This window comes from Bubalus kerabau, chromosome 16, assembly GCF_029407905.1.
Source record: "Bubalus kerabau isolate K-KA32 ecotype Philippines breed swamp buffalo chromosome 16, PCC_UOA_SB_1v2, whole genome shotgun sequence".
NCBI classification, from domain to species: domain Eukaryota; kingdom Metazoa; phylum Chordata; class Mammalia; order Artiodactyla; family Bovidae; genus Bubalus; species Bubalus kerabau.
In genome coordinates, this window is record NC_073639.1 from 49076543 (window position 1) to 49095804 (window position 19262).

Here is a 19262-nt window from a genome sequence, read left to right on the forward strand (position 1 = left end):
TCCCTGCCAATTCACCCCCGAGGTCGTCACAGAGCACTGAGCTGAACTCCCTGTACTATACAGTAACTTCTCACTGGCTCTCTATTTCACACACGGTAGTATGCATTGGAGAAGGAAATGGCAACCCACTCCAGTGTTCTTGCCTGCAGAATCCCAGGGACGGGGGAGCCTGGTGGGCTGCCGTCTCTGGGGTCGCACGGAGTCGGACACGACTGAAGCGACTTAGCAGCAGCAGCAGCAGTATGCATCAAGGCTACTCTCTCCATTTGTCCCACTCTCTCCTTCCCCTGCTGTGTCCACAAGATGGGCCTCTACATCTGTGTCTTCTAGGAATGTTATGGTTCCAGGTCTTATGCTCAAATCTTTAGTTCATTTTGAGTTAACTTTTGTGCATGATTGTGTAAGATAGTGGTCCAGCTTACTGTTTTGTGTATAGCTGTTCAGTTTTCCCTGGACTGTCCAGCACAATTTATTGGGGAGACTATCTTTTCCCTGTTATATAGTCTTGGCTCCTTGGCCATAAATTCACTGGCAATGTGTGCCTAGGTTTATTTCTGGGCTCTCTATTCTGTCCCATTGATCCCTGCACGTGTCTGTTTTTATGCCAATGCCATATGTTTTGATTATCGTAGCTTTGTAATATAGTTTGAAATCGAGGCATGTGATGCCTCCGGCTTTGTTCTTCTTTCTCAAGATTGCTTTGGAGTCTTTTGTGATTCCACAGAAATTATAGGAATTATCTGTTCTATTTCTGAGGGAAAATATCATTGGCTTTTTGATAGGGATGCACAGAATCTATGGATAGCTGTGGGTAGTATGGTCATTTTAGCAACATTTTTCCAATCCATGAGCAAGGATACTTTTCCATTTATTAGTGTCTTCTTCAGTTTCTTTCATTGCTGTCTTGTAGTTTTCAGTGTGTTGGTCTTTCACCTCCTTGGTTCAGTGTACTCCTAGGATAAAATGGGATTGTGTTCTGAGCCAATGCCCTGTTGAAGGCTGGTACTCTGGACTCCATTCTCAGCTCAGTGGGACCGTCACAGCATGGTTGACATGATGTGACACAGCCCATCCAGAGAGGGATGGGCAGGGCTTTCAAGGTCTGTGGACCTGGGGTGCCACAGGACCCTGCTTCCAGGAGAGTGTGGGTTTGAACCCTCAGCCCCTGATCATGGGCCACCAAGTCCTTGCCTCACTCCTGCTAATACTCCTTCCTTTCCTGTTGTAACTGCAGTCCAGTGACCCTGCTCTACCCAGGGTGCACAGAGGCCCAGGATGGGGAAGCAGCTTAGCCAGGTGTACCCAGGGCTGGAAAGCAGACTCACACTAGCTCAAGGCTAACTAACCAGTGGTTAGCTGTCTCTACCCAGTGGCAACACTGGAGCTCCCTAATCAAAACATTTTTGACACAGGATCTATTAGCCTTGACAGAGCACCATCACTGGGAGGCTTAAACCCACAGACCAGTCCGAAGACCCAGCATGGCTGGGGGTTGCTGGGGAGGATCCCTCCTGCCCCTCCCAGCTTCTGGTATCTGCTGTCAACCCTGATCTGATGCAGTGACTGGTCAACGAGGACAGAACAGCAGGCAAGATGCCAACAACTTCTTTTTAAATGTATTTTCGGCTGTGCTGGGTCTTTGTTGCTGTGAGCGGGCTATCTCTAGCTGCAGTGAGTGGGGGCCACTCTCTAGTTGCAGTACGCAGGCTTCTCAATGTAGTGGCTTCTCTTGGTGCGGAGCACTGGCTCTAGGGCTCATGGGTTTCAGTAGCTGTAGCACGTGGGCTCAGTCGTTGGAGGCACACGGGCTCTCTAGTTGTGGTACACAGGCTTAGGTGCTCCAAGGTATGTGGGATCTTAGTTCCCTGATCAGGGATCAAACCCATGCCCCTTCAGTGGAAGCATGGAGTCTTAACCACTGGACCACCAGGGAAGTCCCCTCTGGTCACACTTGCCCAAGAATCCTCCAACTATTCTGGGCATCCAAGGGCAGAGTAATTTGGAGAGCTAAGGATGACCCCGGTTGGTGATGCCCTCTCTTAGGGGAAGCTGAATGAGCTTGGTCATGGATCCAAACCGTGAAGCAGGGCAGCTCCCATGGCCTGTAAGTGACAGTCGGCCCATGGGCTCTGGTTGTGTGGGAGCAAGGCTGCCAGGGGCAGGATAGCCAGAGCCTGACAGGCATGTGAACCCACACTGCCACCTCTGACCTCACTCCCGTGCCCTCCAGCCCCTCTTCAAAGAGGCCAAGACTCAGGGTTTGGGGACAGCCAGTGAGCTGACCAAGTCCTGCAGCAGTGGATGGCCGGCCATGGGTCGCTCACCCACCAGCAACCAAGCCTGAGGTTCAGAGCTGTTTCTGATTTAAATAAGAGGAAGCCAGCATGGGCACTGAGTTCCAATTTTTAGGACATTATTTGTGATAAGATTCATCATTAGCTGTGATGCTGCGTCCTGATGATCCGACCAGGGTTCTCTGCCTCCCTAATCAATAAAAATTAATCAGAGGCCAAACAAAAAATTTAGGCAAAACTTTATTGGGGCTTCAGTGGCTACAGAAGCCAGTGAAAACAAGCAACAGTTTCCCTAGCCTGCTTCCCGAAGTGGGGGCGAGCTGAGCTGGTTCCCTATATGTGGTGAGGGTAGGGGTGTGTCCAAGGGTTCAGGCTGGAGGAGTGGCTTAGGTGGTCTGTCCACCCCGTAGATGGTGCTGTGTGCAGGGGTGCATGCATAGTACCCTGCTTTTGCTCCTGGCTCTTCAGAAGTGGCCTTTGGGTTTTAGTCTTTTTGTATCTTTTGTCCAGAATTTGCCCCAACTGCGCATGCTTATAGTTATTTTTAGTCCCTTAGAGTTTCTTTGTGTTTTGTTGCCCAAGGAGACCTTTGTCCAGGTACAAGCACTGCAGCAAAGGGTCCCAGGTTCCAGCTGGTCTCACCGAGGCCCCAGGATGCCGTGACAGCCACCACCACTCAGAGTGCGGAGCAGAGCAGGTTCGCAGGCAGACTGGGAGGGACTGGGAGACCCATCACGAGGAAGCGGCAGGTCCCTCAGCCTGGATCTCAGACTCCAGCAGCATCAGAATCACCTAGAGGCGCCTTACAAATAGATCACTGCACTCCATCCCAGAGATGTGGATTCAGTATGGCAGGGTGGAGCTCAGGAATCTCCATTTCCAACAAATTCCCAGGGTCCACTGACTCCACTGGAACCCACTTTGAGAACCAGCTGCCCACCCCGCCCCCCCGGCTGCCACTCTGGAGGCCGTGAGCCAGCCAGGCTCGCATGCTGCTTACTCTGCACAGGGCCTGGCACAGTACTGAGCCCACTCCATAAACACGGACAGAAGGGAAGGGGCCAGGGGCCAGGCCTCGGGGTCTCCTGCGGCCAGGCTGTGCGGAGGTGGGGCTGAGCTCTGATTGATTTGGGGTCCTTGGGCTTTTATGTTTTGTTTCTGGGGTTTCACTTGGGTGTTTATTTGTCTGTGGAGACTTTATTCACAGGAAAGATTATATAAGATTTATTTTTAAAATTTTATATACAGTTTATTGAAGTTACACTTTTCCAAACCTGTTTTAAGGTTTTAAAGTGAAACCTAGAGATCATATTTTTATGGTTATAAATATAATAAAAGAACACTCAACTTCCCCTTTTCTTTGATTAATGCTTGACTAACTCAGATTGAATATATTAAACACTATTAAACAATAATCTGTTCCACTTCTGCCTAGTTAAATTCCCTTGAACCTTTTAAAATGACACTTATAAATGTGGCATATTTTCTTTTCTCTTTAAGAACTTCGAAGGCCTGATATCCCTGCAGAAGCTCCCCTGAGTGCTTACAAAATTCTCCTGTGTCTAGTATATCAAACTTATACCACATCTCAAATTCTCTGAAGCATTTCAGGATTGTGTGCAAATGTTTTAAATTCTCTGACAAGGTCCAATTTTAAACCACAAATTTAGAATCAACCCTCAATTATACATGTTAAAATGGAATCAGAGGATTAATCTGGTAGTCTTCAATATGCTGACTTTTCCCAACTGGTTTCATCATTAAAGACCAAACCTTTGCAAATGATTCTTGAACCTGGCAGGAAGTGCCAGTTCTCCGTATTTGGTCTATTCCTCCTTCTCTGCATTGGATTCCAATCCTTCCCGGAGTTAGATGATGTCAGCTCAGGGAGCAGAGTCAGAGTCCCGAGGAAGCTGCAGTGGTCCTGCAGGATGGGGGAGCCCAGCTGCTGCCCCCTGACACTCAAACTGGGTGGGGGGAACACGATGCTCAGCGGACAGGCACCTGGGCCGAGGGACCCCACCCTGGGAAGGATGAGCCACCATTGGAGACGAAAGGCATGCATGCAGGGCTGGGCAGAGGAGAAGCACCCCCACGACCTTTCACTTCCTGTCTCCTTCCAAACCAAACTCAGCTGGCAGCTAAGGGCAACCGGGGTCGACTTGCCAACCAAGTCAGGTGGGCCCAACCAGGGGTTGTGGCCATGAGAGGCAGGAGGAGGAATTTGAGGGCAGGGACCCCGGGGGCCCTTTGCAGTGGCTCAAGTCAGGGGCAGTGCAGGGTCAGGCAGAAGCCAGCCTGGGGAGCCGACAAGGGAGGGAGAAACGGGGGGGACCTGGTCCAGGCGAGCAGGCACCAGGTGTCTGGGAGCCGGATGAGGGGGACAACTGTATCCTGCAACCCCAGAGGGGAGAGAAGTCGGGCTGGACGCCACCACCTGAATCTAGGAGGCAGGCCATGTGGGGGTAAGGTAGGGTCGGGGTCTATCTGAGGCCCCTGAACTGTCCAGATAAGAACTGGATATGGGGGGTGGGGGAGATACTGCCCTGGGTGTTGCCATGTGGGCACCTGGGAGAGGGCGATGGAGAGATGGGCACGTCTCCATGTCCGGTGGTGCCTGGAGCACCAGGAAGACTGGTGGGAATATCCTCCTAGAGAACGGGAAAGGAGGTGAGCCTCCACGGTGGGGGGCATCTCCTGAGGAGAGGCAGGAGCTGGAGGCTGGGGTGCCTAACCATGGGCACCAGACACCCTGCTGGGAAGAGAGGGCACCCCGCACAGGGCTGGGGAGACAGAAGGGACAGGCAGGGAATGATCCATACATAACATGAGCAGTGCCCAGGCATACCACATACAGTGTGCCTCCCACAGTAAGGGGGCTCCCAGAAGTGGGGTAGCTGCCCAGCATTCCTGGGGGACAGCTGAGCCTGTGTGGGGGACCCGCGGTGCTGACAGGCTCAGGGGGAGGGCAGAGCTGGGGAGCCCCCTGGTCCTGGCTGGTGAGGCAGGAGGGGGTCCAGATGTGGACCCTCCCCTGCACCCACCATGCTTCTTGAACACACAGTGGCCACCGCAGGTTTGGCCATTAGACAGCAGGGGGAGGGCCAGGACGATGCTCACATGGGCGGCTTCGAACAGGCGATTACAGTGGCAAGGGATGCGGAGGCCAGGGGTTATGTTTGCAGGAAGGTAGGAACCTTTGGAGATATTGAAGGGGCATCCAGCAAAAGGGGACCAGCACCAGGCTCTGTCTGTCCCTGGTGCTTTGACCACAGGCAGGTCCCCAACGCCCCTGACCTGGGTCTCCACTGTGTAAATGGGGCTCTGGGCTCTGCACCGGGCAGGTCCTCCGTGCTGTGGGGGAGGTGCTGGGGTTGGCGCTGCCGGTGGGACACCAGGAGCCAGTTCACTAACTGAGGTGAGGCACGTGTAGGTGTAGGCATGGATTCGGCGTGGACGTGAGTGTGGACTCGCATGTAAATAAGGATGTAGCCATAGATATGGGTGTAGGTATTCCATCCCATTCAGATATAGATCTGAATATAGATACAGATAGACCAGCATGCAGATACAATCATAGATGACAGAGCTAGACATACATATACAATATTTATTTTTGTTGTTGTTTAGTTGTTAAGTTGTGACCAACTCTTTTGTGACCACATGGGCCGTAGCCCTCCAGGCTCCTCTGTCCATGGGATTTCCCAGGCAAGAATACTGGAGTGGATTGCCATTTCCTTCTCCAGGGGATCTTCCCCACCCAGGGATTGAACCTGCATCTCCTGCATTAGCAGGCACGTTCTTTTACCACTGGCAGGTGGATTATTTTACCATTTATGTAAAGTAATATGGTATGCTGTGCTTAGTCACTCAGTCGTGTCTGACTCTTTGCGACCCCATGGACTGTAGCCCACCAGGGTCCTCTGTCCATGAGGATTCTCCAGGCAAGAATACTGTAGTGGGTTGCCAAGCCCTCCTCCAGGGGATTTTCCCAACCCAGGGATCAAACCCAGGTCTCCTGCATTGCAGGCGGATTTCTTTACCATCTGAGCCACCAGGAAAGCCCACAAGAAATTTAAGACCCTCTGATTAAAATCTGTAACCTCCATCTGAGCTTCCTTGGTGACTCATGAGTGAGTGCTAAGTCGCTTCAGTCGTGTCTGACTCTTCGCAACCCCATGGACTGTAGCCTGCCAAGCTCCTCTGTCCACGGAATTCTCCAGGCAAGAATATTGGAGTGGGTTGCCATTTCCTTCTCCAGGAGATCTTCCCGACCCAAGGATCGAACCAGAGTCTCTTGACTCTCCTGCCTCGGCAGGCAAATTCTTTACCACTGAGCCACCTGGGAAGCCAGATTTCACATATAAGTGATATTATATGGTATTTATCTTTTTCTGATTTACTTCACTTAGTATAATAATCTCCAGTTCCATCCATGTTGTTGCAAATGGCATTACTTCATTCTTTTTATGACTGAGTAATATTCCACTGTATATATATGCAATATGTTCTTTATTCATTCATCTGTCGATGGATATTTAGGTTCTTCCCATGTCTTGGCTATTATGAATAGTGCTGCTATGAACACAGGTGTGAATGTATCTTTTTGAATTATAGTTGTGTTCAGATATATGCCCAGGAGTGGGACTGCTGGATCATATGGTAGTTCTATTTTTATAAAGTTTTATTATTGACCAGATTTAAGGTAGCTTGCCAGGAAAGAGAAAAATCCCAGCAAGATAAAGTAAATTATAAATAGCAAGAAGAAGAAAGAAAAAATCAGGCAGAGACATGAAAGGGAGGCTGGACCTCCAGGGGCGAGCCCGGCGGCAGGGATCAAGGACCCCAGGACAGTGACTCCTCCAGTCCAGGAGGAGCAGACTGTCCTCACAGCAGATGGGGCCTGGGGGTGGGGAGGGCCAGCCGGTGGCCTGAGGGATGCCCGCCCTGCGGCTTGCAGGCTGCCCTGTGCTGTTAACAGCCAGCGGCGGGATACCCGTGGGCCCGACGGCAGAAGCTCCACTGTCACCCGCCCTGGGGGCTCCTGCCCAGTCCTGAGTTTTAGGGCAGGGTCTCCCTACAAGCCCAGCAGCCCACGGACCACAGCAGACTGCAAAGGAGCAAAGGGCAAGCCCAGGCCTTGGGGGGATCAGAATGAACAGGCGTGCCTCCCTGACCCCCTGTTTAGGGCAGAGATCAGACTCATTTCAAGTGACCTTCCCTAAGTGCCATTCTCAGTGGAGCCACTGTTGAACATCACACAGCAATGTGTCCCCATGGCCATCGCTGACCAGAAGCACTGGAGCAGTTCCACACACCGCCACTAGGGGGCAGGGTGGGCCCCTCGGTCCTCTTAGTCCCCAGTCTGGGGGCGGTGCCCGCCAGGTCCCCTGCGGGCCGCTCGCCCAGCTCCTGGAGAGGCTCTGACAGGGCCGGACTGCGCATGCCTCCCCCTTCGTTGGGGCTCCATTTCCTGCCCTCACAGACCCTCGGTGCTTCCAGCGGCTTCTGGAGAGAGGCCTGTGCTCTGTGCGCCCCAGCCTCCACACAGTTCGGTTCTTTTACTGGTGGCTGGCTGCCTCCTGAGCATTGCCTTCCTCGCAGCCCAGCCCACCGGTGACCCCTCCGGTGTCGCACCCCTGTTTGAAATGACTAGAGCAGTTTCTGTTCTGGTGGGAGCTCCTCACAGCTCTGGGCATCAACCTCCAAGAAAAGCTGTGTCCCTGGAAGACAGGGGCCTGGGTAGAAGACTCCCACCTCACAAGACACAAAGAAGGGCAGGAAGTGAACGGAACACTGCCCAAAGCTCAGGAAGGAGGCTGGACTGATAATCCACCCTGAGGGATGCCAGCATGGGAGTCAGGTCAGGGAAAGCAGCTGGTTCCTGTGTTTCAAGTAAGCCCTGGTGCACCCTCTCCCACATCGATACATAAATTATCTGCCACCCCAAAGTGCCCCTCTCTCTCTCTTAACTTGATTATTTCAAGTGGAAAATCTCAGATTGAATTCTAGGCTCCATCTCCCTTTTGAGTAGATCCAGGCCTGCTCCCTGGAGAAGGAAATGGCAACCCACTCCAGTACTCTTGCCTGGAAAATCCCATGGACAGAGGAGCCTGGTAGGCTGCAGTTCATGAGGTCGCAAAGAGTCAGACACGACTAAGCAACTTAGCAGCAGCTGCAGCAGGGCCCCTCCCACTGGACACCAGCTCCTCGCCTCCCCCAGGGCCAACCTTGATGCCTCCACCTTGGTCTTGGCTAATTCATCTGAGATCCCACTGAGTCAGGAAAGCTGAGGTCAATGCATCAGAGCCCAGGGAGGCTGACCTTGACCTCCAAATGAGGGGACCCAGTTGGCCCTGATATATAATATGCATAGAAAGCCCCATATAATACACATTGAACCAGTATTTAGAGACTGCGGGTCAAAGAGGCATTTGCTTGCAGTCTCCTGGGCTGTGATGTGTCCCATCCAGCACCGTGAGTGCTCAGCTGTGTGGCAAGGCCCTGGGGTGAAGGGTATGGGCAGTTGGATGAGTTAGCAGGGCTCCCCCAGGAGAACACAGAGATGGGCGGGCACATGCTAATGAAGCTCTTTCTATGCCTGTCAACCTGGGAAATGAACACAGGACACACAGACATGGGTCCCCAGCTACAACTAGCCTGTGTACCAGTTACTCTTGCCGTGTAACAAATATTCCTCAATTTAGCTGCTTAAAATTACCCTCTTATTTTGCTCACAATTTGGTGGGTCAGGAGTTTGGGAAAGGCTCAGCTTTATGATTTCTCACCTGGGTGCTGTCAGAAGGTGGCTGGGGTGCACTCATGTCAGCAGGACATGACATCCGAGGTGGACACTGCCTGTCTTGGAGTTCAGCTGGGGCCGTAAGTGACAGTGCCTCCCCGTGGCCTTGCCATGGCCAGGCCTCCTCACACGTGGTGGCCCCAGGCCCCAGCATCCACGTACCAGCACACAAGGCAGACACTGTGATTCTCTTTCACATCCCAGTCTCGGGAGTGGTGGAAGCACACACAAGCCAGACCAGATCCAAGGCTCAGGAGAGGGACTCAGGACAGCGGGAGAGTCCAAGGATTTGCACTCTTCTTTAACTCCCAATGTCATGGTCTCCTATTTGCTTGTTCAACACAGTGTGGCTCTTCACACACATCCCCACCACCACCACCTCCCCTAGCTGTGACCCTGGGCACTTTTCTCCTTCTGCTTCAATTCACTCATCTAAAAGTGTGCTTTTGAGACAGGCTGGGGCCTGGGACGCTGCACTTGGACAACAGAATACAAAGAAACTATAAGGAACTAAAAATAACTGCACCCATGTTCAGTTGGGTCAAATTATGAACAATAAGATACAAAAAGGCCACAGACCAACTGCCATTTCTGAGGCGGGGGCAGCAAAATCAGGGTCCTGCCCATGATCCCTGCACATAGCATCACCAAGGGGGTGGGCAGACCACCTAAGCCATCCCTCCAGCCCCACCCACCAATCAATCCACCCCCACCGTCACCCTATCTACGGGAACAGCAAGGGCACCTGTCACTGGTTTTCACTCCCTGGTGCCACAGCGCGAGTCCTAACAAAGCCTTGCCTGAATTTCTCATCTGGCCTCTTACAATGTCTGGTGATTTAAAGAGTCCGAGGACCCATGTCGGTATCAAGCCCACCTGGAGTTGCTCCTCCGCAGTCTGTACCCTTCTTGTTCACGCTACACGGAAGCCAAGACAGGGGGCTCTTGCATCATCACCCTGAGAATCCCAAACTTCCCCCACGGTGTGTAACGCTCCCCATCCCACTCCCTGTGTGTCCCAGTGCCCACCCTCTTACCACCCGCACCACCTTCGGGCCTCCACCCTCCCTGGTTCAAGCCCGAGCCTTCTTTTACTCAGCTCAGAGAGCCCCACCCCGCCTTGTTGCCCCGCCCCGCCCCGCCCCTCTTTGCCCCGCCCCGCCCCGCCTCGCCCCGCTTCGCCCGCACACCAAAGCTAATCCTTGTTTTCTCACTCTTTGGCTCTATGTGGCTCTATCCATCACTGTCTGGTCTAGTTTATTAGCTTACGTTTTACCGCGGGTCTCCTCCCGTCCCTCACTGGTTGGGATGTAAGTCATGTGCTCTGGGCTGGGTCCCATTCACTGCTGCATGAGACCGGCCTTCAGTGTTTGGTTTACTTATAGAATAAAAGATGAATCATCTGTTCTAAGTGCTGGGTTCTGGGGCATCAAAGGGAAGCGAGGTGTTCATTGGCTGAACAATCGCCTGTTGAGGAATACAGTATCGACCTCCATCCTAGGTGCTGGGGATTCAGCAGGGCACACGCGTCCCATCCCTTCATTCCCAGTGTAGTGATCATGGAGGCTGTCATTTTAAATGGGATGATCAGGGAAGGAGGTACTGAGATGGTGACATCTTAGCAGATGTGAAGGAGGAGAGGAAGAAGTTATGCAACCCGAGGGAAGTGTTCCCGGAGGAGAAGAAAACCGCAAGTGCAAAGGCCCTGCGGCAGGAATGTGGCGCACCCCCCCCCCACTACGTGCCGGCTGACACCCTGAGTGGCCCCAGGCCGTGTACTCCTCCGGCCTTCTCAGGACCCCTGCTCCCACTCAGACAGGCCTGGCAGCCACCACACTTTCTGATCCGCCATTAACACAGGTGGCCACACAGCCCTTCTGATCGATTCAGTCCAATTAGAGGAGTAATTCTGTGGTCTCGGGGCCAATTTACATTTCTGTGATTGTAAAACTGCCAACTGCTCAGCCCCTAATGAGGAAAGTCCTAGAGCCAATTAGGTGGAAATGAATCCGTTGCGTCCATTAGGTTTAATAAAGGTCAGGACAGAATCAAACGGGGAGTGCCTGCTCAGGAAAGCTCTGCTGTGCAGAAATTGGAAATCGTTTGTTCCCAGTCACTGCCTCCCCTGTTACAGGCAAACCTGGAGGCACTGAGGGTAACTGCAGCACCTTCAGCTCCAACCCTTTGAGGGGCTGCATTAGCGCTACACCATCTGGGCCCGGGTGGTGGTTTACCTGTTCTCCGGGAGTGGACCCAGAGCAGGGAAGTGGCCTGGTTACTGGTGGAGGGAGACACCGAGGCGGGGGAGGTGCGGGGCATGGGCAGCCCTCAGGCTGGTCCCTGATCTTTCTCAGTGAGGGCAGTGAACAGACTGTGAAGGCCCACTGCAGTTCTGCTTCAGGGAGGGCCTGTTCTAGTCATCAGTGGCTCTGTCTGCCTGCTAGGTGAGGATGAGTGCAGGCAGGGGAGGGAAAGTCTCCACCCACTGAATGTCCTGGGAGAAAACCCTGGACGACATGGGGTCTTCAAAAGGGCCCTTGAGACTTGCATTTGGAGGCTATCTCTGCCTGTTAGGCACCTGGGCCACCTGTGAACCTCGGTTCCCACTTTCATCCCCCAGGGGCACACAGGACGTGACTCCTCGGGCCGTCTGGGGATTAAATGAAATATAAGCGGCATGGGATAGTGCTCATTGCTTGCACAAGGATTTCTGCAATACTATTTTCTCCACTTTATAAGAGCGACTTTCATTAGAAAAATACAAGGTCAGCTAATGGGAACAAAATTGAGTCACCCAGGATTCTGTCTCTGCCTTTGCTGGAGTGGGCATCTTCCCAGAGGTCCCTTGTGTGTCTCCCCATGTCTAACCAGTCTCCCCATGTGCAGAGTACACATATACATCATGGGCACTGCATGCTTGCTTAGGTTCTCTATGTGTACATTTCTTGAAAGCCCAACGCCATGCGTGTCCTTTGTCCACCCGCTGTAGCAGTTACTTGATAGTGGGGCTCTGTGACGGGGCAGCCCCTACACCCCACGCAGCCCTGAGATCGTGTTCTCTTGTCTGGATCTTTCTTCAGGTTTCAGTATCTCCTCAGGATAAAATTTCTAGAAGTAGAATTGCTAGGTCACCTGAAACACATGTTTTTATGGTCTTTGATACAATTTGCCAAATCCTCCTCTATATGTGTATACGTGTCTGTGTGTGGTGTGTGTATACATGTCTATGTGTGGTGTATGGGGGTCTATGTCTGTGTATGTGGTGTGTATGTGATGTGTGGTGTGTGTACGGTGTGTGGCATGTGTCGGTATATCTACATGTCTGTGACGTGTAGATCTGAGTGGTGTGTGTCTATGTATGTGGGTTGTGTGTGTGGTATGTATGTGTGTGATTTGTGGTGTGTAGGTGGTGTAAGCATGTGTGTGAGCACTCAGTCCTGTCTGACTCTTTGCCACCCCATGGACTGCAGCACACCAGGCTCCTCTGTCCATGGAATTTTCCAGGCAAGAACACTGGAGTGGGTTACCATCTCCTCCTCCAGAGGTGGTATGTGTGTGTGTTCTCAAATGGTACATGATGAGATAGTTTCCTGGGCATGTAACACACACATGTGTGTGTGCTAAGTCGCTTCAGTTGTGGCCGACTCTTTGTGACTCTAGGGACCATAGAGTCCATAAGGACCATGGACTTATGGACCATAAGTCCATAAGTTTCTGAGGCTCCTCTGTCCGCCTGATTCTCCAGCAAGGATACTGGAGCCTTGATTAAATATTTGTTGTTGTTCAGTTACTAAGTCATGTCCGACTCTGTGACCCAATAGACTGCAGCACGCCAGGCTTCCCTGTCCTTCACTATCTCCTGGAGTTTGCTTAAATTCATGTCCACTGAGGTGGTGATACTGTCTAACTGTCTCATCCTCTGCTGTCCTCTTCTCTGATTAAATATAATCGTCCTTTTTTCACATATGGAAGACACACAGGGAATGTTTTGTTGGTCAACTTGCATTTCTTCAATTACTAATGAGCTTGAACATTTTTGGACATTTGTTAACCATATGTTTTTCTTTCTTTGCTAATATTTTCTTGTGGCATCTCATGGTAGATTTTAAGAGCACTTTATATAGTAGGGATATTGATGCTTTATTGTGTGAGACAAATGCTTTCCTTGTTCTTAATTTTATGATGTTGACTTTTTATATAGATAATTTTTTAATGTAAATATGTACTTTTTTTAATGACATGCATTTGCTCTCGTTCTTAGAAAGGCCTATTTGAAAGACTATTTGACCACATCTCCTTCTGACACTTTGTAGTTCCTTTTTTACATTAAAAGCTTTAATCCATTTGGAATATGTTCATTATATAAGTAAGGTTGTGATCTGCCTTTATATCGTTTTTAAATGGTAGACTAACTCTTTTCATATTATCCATTAAATAGTCCACCCCTTCCCACTGATGGGAAAGGTGCTCTTTCCCATTTCTAAGTGCTTCCAGAAGTGTTTGTATCTATTTTAAACTTTCTACTCTTAGCCTGCTGCTTTATAAAATATGCTGCTGCTGCGGCTGCTAAGTCGCTTCAGTCGTGTCCAACTCTGTGTGACCCCATAGACGGCAGCCCACCAGGTTCCCCCATCCCTGGGATTCTCCAGGCAAGAACACTAGAGTGGGTTGCCATTTCCTTCTCCAATGCATGAAAGTGAAAAGTGAAAGTGAAGTCGCTCAGTCGTGTCTGACTCTTTGCAACCCCATGGACTGCAGCCCACCAGGCTCCTCTGCCCATGGGATTTTCCAGGCAAGAGTACTGGAGTGGGGTGCTATTGTCTACTAATTGAATGTGTATTAATTTTTATTTATTTATTATTATTTTTGGTTGTGCTGGGTCTTCGTAGCTGCACGTGGGCCTTCTCTAGTTGAGAGAGCAGGGGCTACTCTCTTGTTGCAGAGCACAGACTTTAGGGCGTGTGGGCTTCAGTAGTTGCAGCACGTGGGCTCAACAGTGTGGCTCGAAGGCTGTAGAGCACAGGCACAGTAGTTGTGGCACGTGAGCTAAGTTGTTCTGAGGCATGTGGGATCTTTCCGGACCAGGGATTGAACCCATGTTCCCTGCATTGTCAGGCGGATTCTTATCCACTGTGTGTGCATTCAGTTGCCAAGTCATGTCTGACTCTGAGACCACCATGGACTGCAGCACACCAGGCCTCCCTATCCTTCTCCATCTCCCGGAGTTTGTCCAAGTTCATGTCCATTGAATCCATTGATACCATCAAACCATCTCATCCTCTGTCACCCTCTTCTCCTTCTGCCTTCTATCTTTCCCAACATCAGGGTCTTTTCCAGTGGATCAGCTTATCCACTGTACCACTAGGGAAGTCCATATATCTTCATTTTTATTTCAGAGTCTTTCTGGCTGCTCTCTTGTTTTTCCTCTTTTGTATGAACTTTAGAAACATTTTATCAAACTCTGGTCCACCTGTACATCAGTTGAGTTTAGTATCACACAGGAATGGATGGGAAGATAGTCCTGGGCCCTGAATCCCTTGTGTTCTGTGACCCTTTGCCTTGTATTCTTCTTGAGTCCTGGTTTAGGTCATCAACCTGAGGCTTAGCTTACAGATCTAGAAAGTGCTCGGGTTCTTGTATGTGGCCTCACCTCATCTGGAAATCCTGTTGGATACCTGGTGGGGCTGCTCATCAACCCTCCAGATCTCCTCAGATCTCAACCACTTTACTATATCTTCCTCATCCTGCCTTGTGTTCTGGGTAATTTCCTCAGTTCCATATTCCAATGAATAAATTCTACCTTTAGCCATGTCCAGGTGACTATTTAAGCCACCTCTTTAGCTCTGGATTTTGATTTCAATTAATACACTTTATGACATCTTCCATTAGTGCTTTTCATATCTGGTTGTTCTTTTTTATAGCTGCCTATTTTGATCCCTAAGCTCTTTATTGATGAATGCTTTCCCCTCACTCCTTCATCTCTGAAAATCTTAATAGTCTACTTAAGACCTTTTTAGTCATTCTTTTCTCTCTCTTTCCTTCAGTTTAAATTTACCCATCTTTGGGTTTGTTGATGACTCTCCTAGTTGGATTTTGTTGTGTGCCTTGCAATTTTTTGACAGCTCATCTTTCATGGGAGTTATATTTTCACACAACACTCGCTCATTATTGGAAGTTTCAGGTTGTCTAGTCCGAGCACTCCCCAGATCAGAATTTAGTGGCTTAGGTTTTCTTTTTTCTTTTTATTGAATTCTAGTTTTCACCCTGAGATCTCCTGTTTCATTTCTTATTCAGAGAACCAACCTGATTCCAAGGTGTTGTGTACACCTCTGCTTCCTCTCTCAGTTGATTGTTTATGGCTGAAAACCAGGGAGCAATCAGAGCTGATTTGAGCTTCTACTCATAATCAGGGAGCCTAGTCTCAGCTCTGGTTTCCTGCAAGGATCCTGGCTACTCATTCAGCACCTGTCTCCTCATAAAGCTTAGATGACTGTGCCTTAGAGCTTCAGCCTCACTACACTATCACATTTTTGCTTTTTCTGAGCTAAGGGGAATTCCATCTTGTTTTCTAATATGTACTTTTAACTTTTAAAATCATTTTGTCTATCATTCCTATATGTTTGCAGGGGCAGGTAGGAAAGATTTCCATATCCATGATACTAACTTGCTGTTGTTTAGTTGCTAAGTCATGTTTGACTCTTTTGCAACCCCATGGACTAGGACCCCTGCCAGGCTCCTCTGTCCATGGGATTTCCCAGGGAAGAATACTGGAGTGGGTTGCCATTTCTTTCTCCATGGGATCTTCCCAACCCAGGTATCAAACCTGTGTCTCCTGCATTACAGGCAGATTCTTTACTACCAAGCTACCTGGGAAGCCCCATATTAACTAAATATCTCCTTTGTCATTTCTTCTAACTACAGTGGGCTTGGGAATCATGACCTAAAAAGTACAGCCTCACTTATGTTTGAGGAGAGAAAACTCAAGAAGATGTGGTCCCACCTTCAATTAGTGTTCAAGAGACAGAGCTACTAAAATAGACGATTATGCCAAGCGCTCGAAGTACTAATGAGAGGGGGTAGGGGAGGGGTGAGAAGACTCAGCATTTAGCACATCTGTTCTCAAACTCCAGCAAACCTCTGAACTCCCCAAAGGCTTGTTAAAACACTTGCAGAGTTTCTTCTTTTTTAAAAAATAATTTTATTTATTTATCGACTGTGTTGATCTTCGTTGCTGCACTGGCTTTTCTCTAGTTTCGGCAAGTGGGGACTACTCTCTAGTCGTGGTGTGCAGGTTTCTCATTGTGGTGGCTTCTCTTGTTGCAGAGCACAGGCTTTAGGGCTTGTGGGTTTTCAGCAGCACATGGGCTCAGTAGTTGCGGCTCCCAGCCTCTAGAGCACAGGCTCAATAGTTGTAGTGCATGGGCTTAGTTGCTCCAAGGCTTATGGGATCTTCCCAGATCAGAGATCAAACCCGTGTCCCTGCATTGGTAGGTGGATTCTTTACCATTGTGCCACCAGGGAAGCCCCACTTGCAGAGCTTCTGATTCAGCGGGTCTCAAGTCCAACCTGAGAATCTGCATTGCTAAGGAGTGCTGGGTGATGCTGATGCTTGTGGTTCAAAGACCACACTTTTTTTTTTTTTTTGGCTGCCTCCCCCAACCAGGGATTGAACCCGGGCCCTGGCAGTGAGAACGCTAAGTCCTAACCACTGGACCACCAGGGAATTCCTCCAGGATCACACTTTGAAAACCACTTGTTTAGAAGGAAGGAAACTAGTTTTTTCTTTTCTTTTGTTTGAGATGTTCAAAGTGTTCAGTGAAACAAGTGGGAGGAATTTGGAATGAAAACTCAGCTCGAAAGTTTCTGTGCATCTGGCATAAGAACAGAACACAGAAGCAGCTGTTTTTTATAGCATATTTGTGTGTGTGTATATATATATATATATATGGCCTGAGATGGTCCAGGAAGAGATGTTTTCTTGTCAAAAATTTATGAATTGAGCCCAACTGAGTCCAGGGAGCTGCGACTTGCTTTTCCAAAGCTAAATCCAGTCAAATTCTGCCCCTGGAGATGAATCGGTCCTGCAGAGTGAGGAGTTTGTGTGACAAGAGGGAGGCATTGCCTTGGCTGCGCTCTAGGAATTATTTCCTGAAATAATTGGGCCCGGGCAGAGAGTGCGTGGGGGCGGGGCGGCGGGCAGTTGAACAGATTGCAAATAATTTCAAAAAACTAGGTTCACATGTGAAATCTCTAAAGAAATCATGCACACGGTTTTCTCCAGAGTGGATATGAAGCCCAGTTTTTTGGTTAAAGGGAGGAATTCTGTACTGTCAAAAGAAAGATGGTGGCTGGTACCTTTTGGGTGTGTGCCAGGTGAGACAGTGTGAGGCAGGATATCTAGGTTCCTTTCAGCCTCAGCCTATGTTCTAGCCAACCTTTTACCTAGAGGTCTGGGCTAGGAACACCGAGCTTGCTTCGCCTCTCAATTTGTTCTTAATACAGCTTTGCACAGTGCCTAGAGTCATGTTGATTTAAGGACTAATATAGATGAACGGGTGGGTGGGTAGCTGGATGAATGTATGAATGAATATATGAATGGATGGACGAGTGGGTGAGTGGATGGGTAGACGGATGGATGGATGGATGGTTGGATGGCTAGGTGGATGCATAGATGAGTGGATGGTGGATAGGTGTTCAATAAGTGTGGATGGGTGGATGAATGGGTTTATTAATGAGTAAGTGGGTGGATGGATGGACAGTTTGATTGGTTTCGGATCCATGGATTATTACAAAGGCAAAAAAAAAAAAAAAAAGAGAGAGAGAGAGAGAGAAAGAAGCCAATGTGAGTAGACATTGGCCATAGCTTGACAGGCAAAGTCCCATCCTCAGTATTTTCAAGGTGAAACTCAACTCTTATCATGCTTAGTGGATTCCAACACCCAGAAGGAAACATACACAGTTCATCACACGTAAACCTAGGAGTCAAGAATAAACTAAATTAGGCCCAAGTTTTTCTCACCATGTAACAGTCAATTCAGTTCAGTCGCTCAGTCGTGTCCGACTCTTTGCGACCCCATGAATCGCAACACGCCAGGCCTCCCGGTCCATCACCATCTCCCGGAGTTCACTCAGACTCAGGAATATGGTCCTTATAGCTGGTCTGGACAAAGCCGGCTTTAACCTCAGAATAATATTCAGTAAAGCATCAGCTTCCGCCCCTCGGGCTGTCTTCGGCCCCCGCAGTGAGTTCCCTGCTCTTAGGTCCAAAGAGAAAGCATTTTCCCCTCACAGACTGTGGAGCCGGTTCCCAGAGTGGTGATGAGGGCTCATGGATCGCAGGAGGAAGATGGCCAGTGAAGGCCCGGGACACATCGGAGGGAAGCCAGGAACCCGTGCTACAGGCCTGGGGACCCACTGACATCTGCCAGGCGCCTCCCTCTGCCAGAGAAAATGCCGTTCTGGGCCGCAGGGTGGGACAGTGATAAGATGCCAGGCCGGGCTCCCACACCCCACCTCTGGCTGCTCCACCCTGCCTGTTACCCTGCTGCGGTGCCTCTTGTGTGGATCCAAGTAATAAACAAGCCCACGGGGACAAGCCCTCCCCGGAGAAGCCTGGGAATGCCGGCCCCTCGCCCCGCTCCGGCACAGCTGCCACCTTCAAAGAGACGTGGGCCGCCAGGGGCTTCTCATTTGCTCCTCCAGCCTTCACTCAGCGGCTGCCCTTTCTTTTCCACCTGGCAGAGCACTTAGGCCGGATGGTCCCGCTCCCTTTTGTTTCTCACCCGTCTCTTTCCTCCTCGCTCCCTAACCTCCCCCTTTTCCTCTATCCCGTCCCCTCTTCTCCTCCCGTCCCCTCCGCTCCTCCCTTCCCCTCCTCTCCTCCTCCCCTCCCGCTCTCCTCTATCCCCTCCCCCCTCCTCTATTCCCTTCCCTTCCTCTCCTCCCTCCCCCTCTCCTCCGCCTGCAGGGTCGCTTAGCCCCGCCTCCCTTCCCCGGAGCCTGGCACCGCCCAGCCTTGTTGGGTGTGGTCTCCCCCACCACCATCCATTAACTCCCCGATGGGGCAATGCGGAGAGGCGGCGGCGTGCTCCCCGGCTTCAGTCTGAGCTGTGAGTCCTCCAACGCCACCCTCCACACCCGCGCTCCTTCTCCATCCACAGCCACTGG

General features: G+C 50.4%; 1 protein-coding gene across 1 annotated transcript in view; it reads left to right on the forward strand.

The window, feature by feature from the left end:
- GALNT9 (polypeptide N-acetylgalactosaminyltransferase 9) overlaps positions 1–19262 on the forward strand; it is a 116669-nt gene that overhangs the window by 75568 nt on the left and 21839 nt on the right. The gene's annotated exons all lie outside the window — the stretch shown is intronic.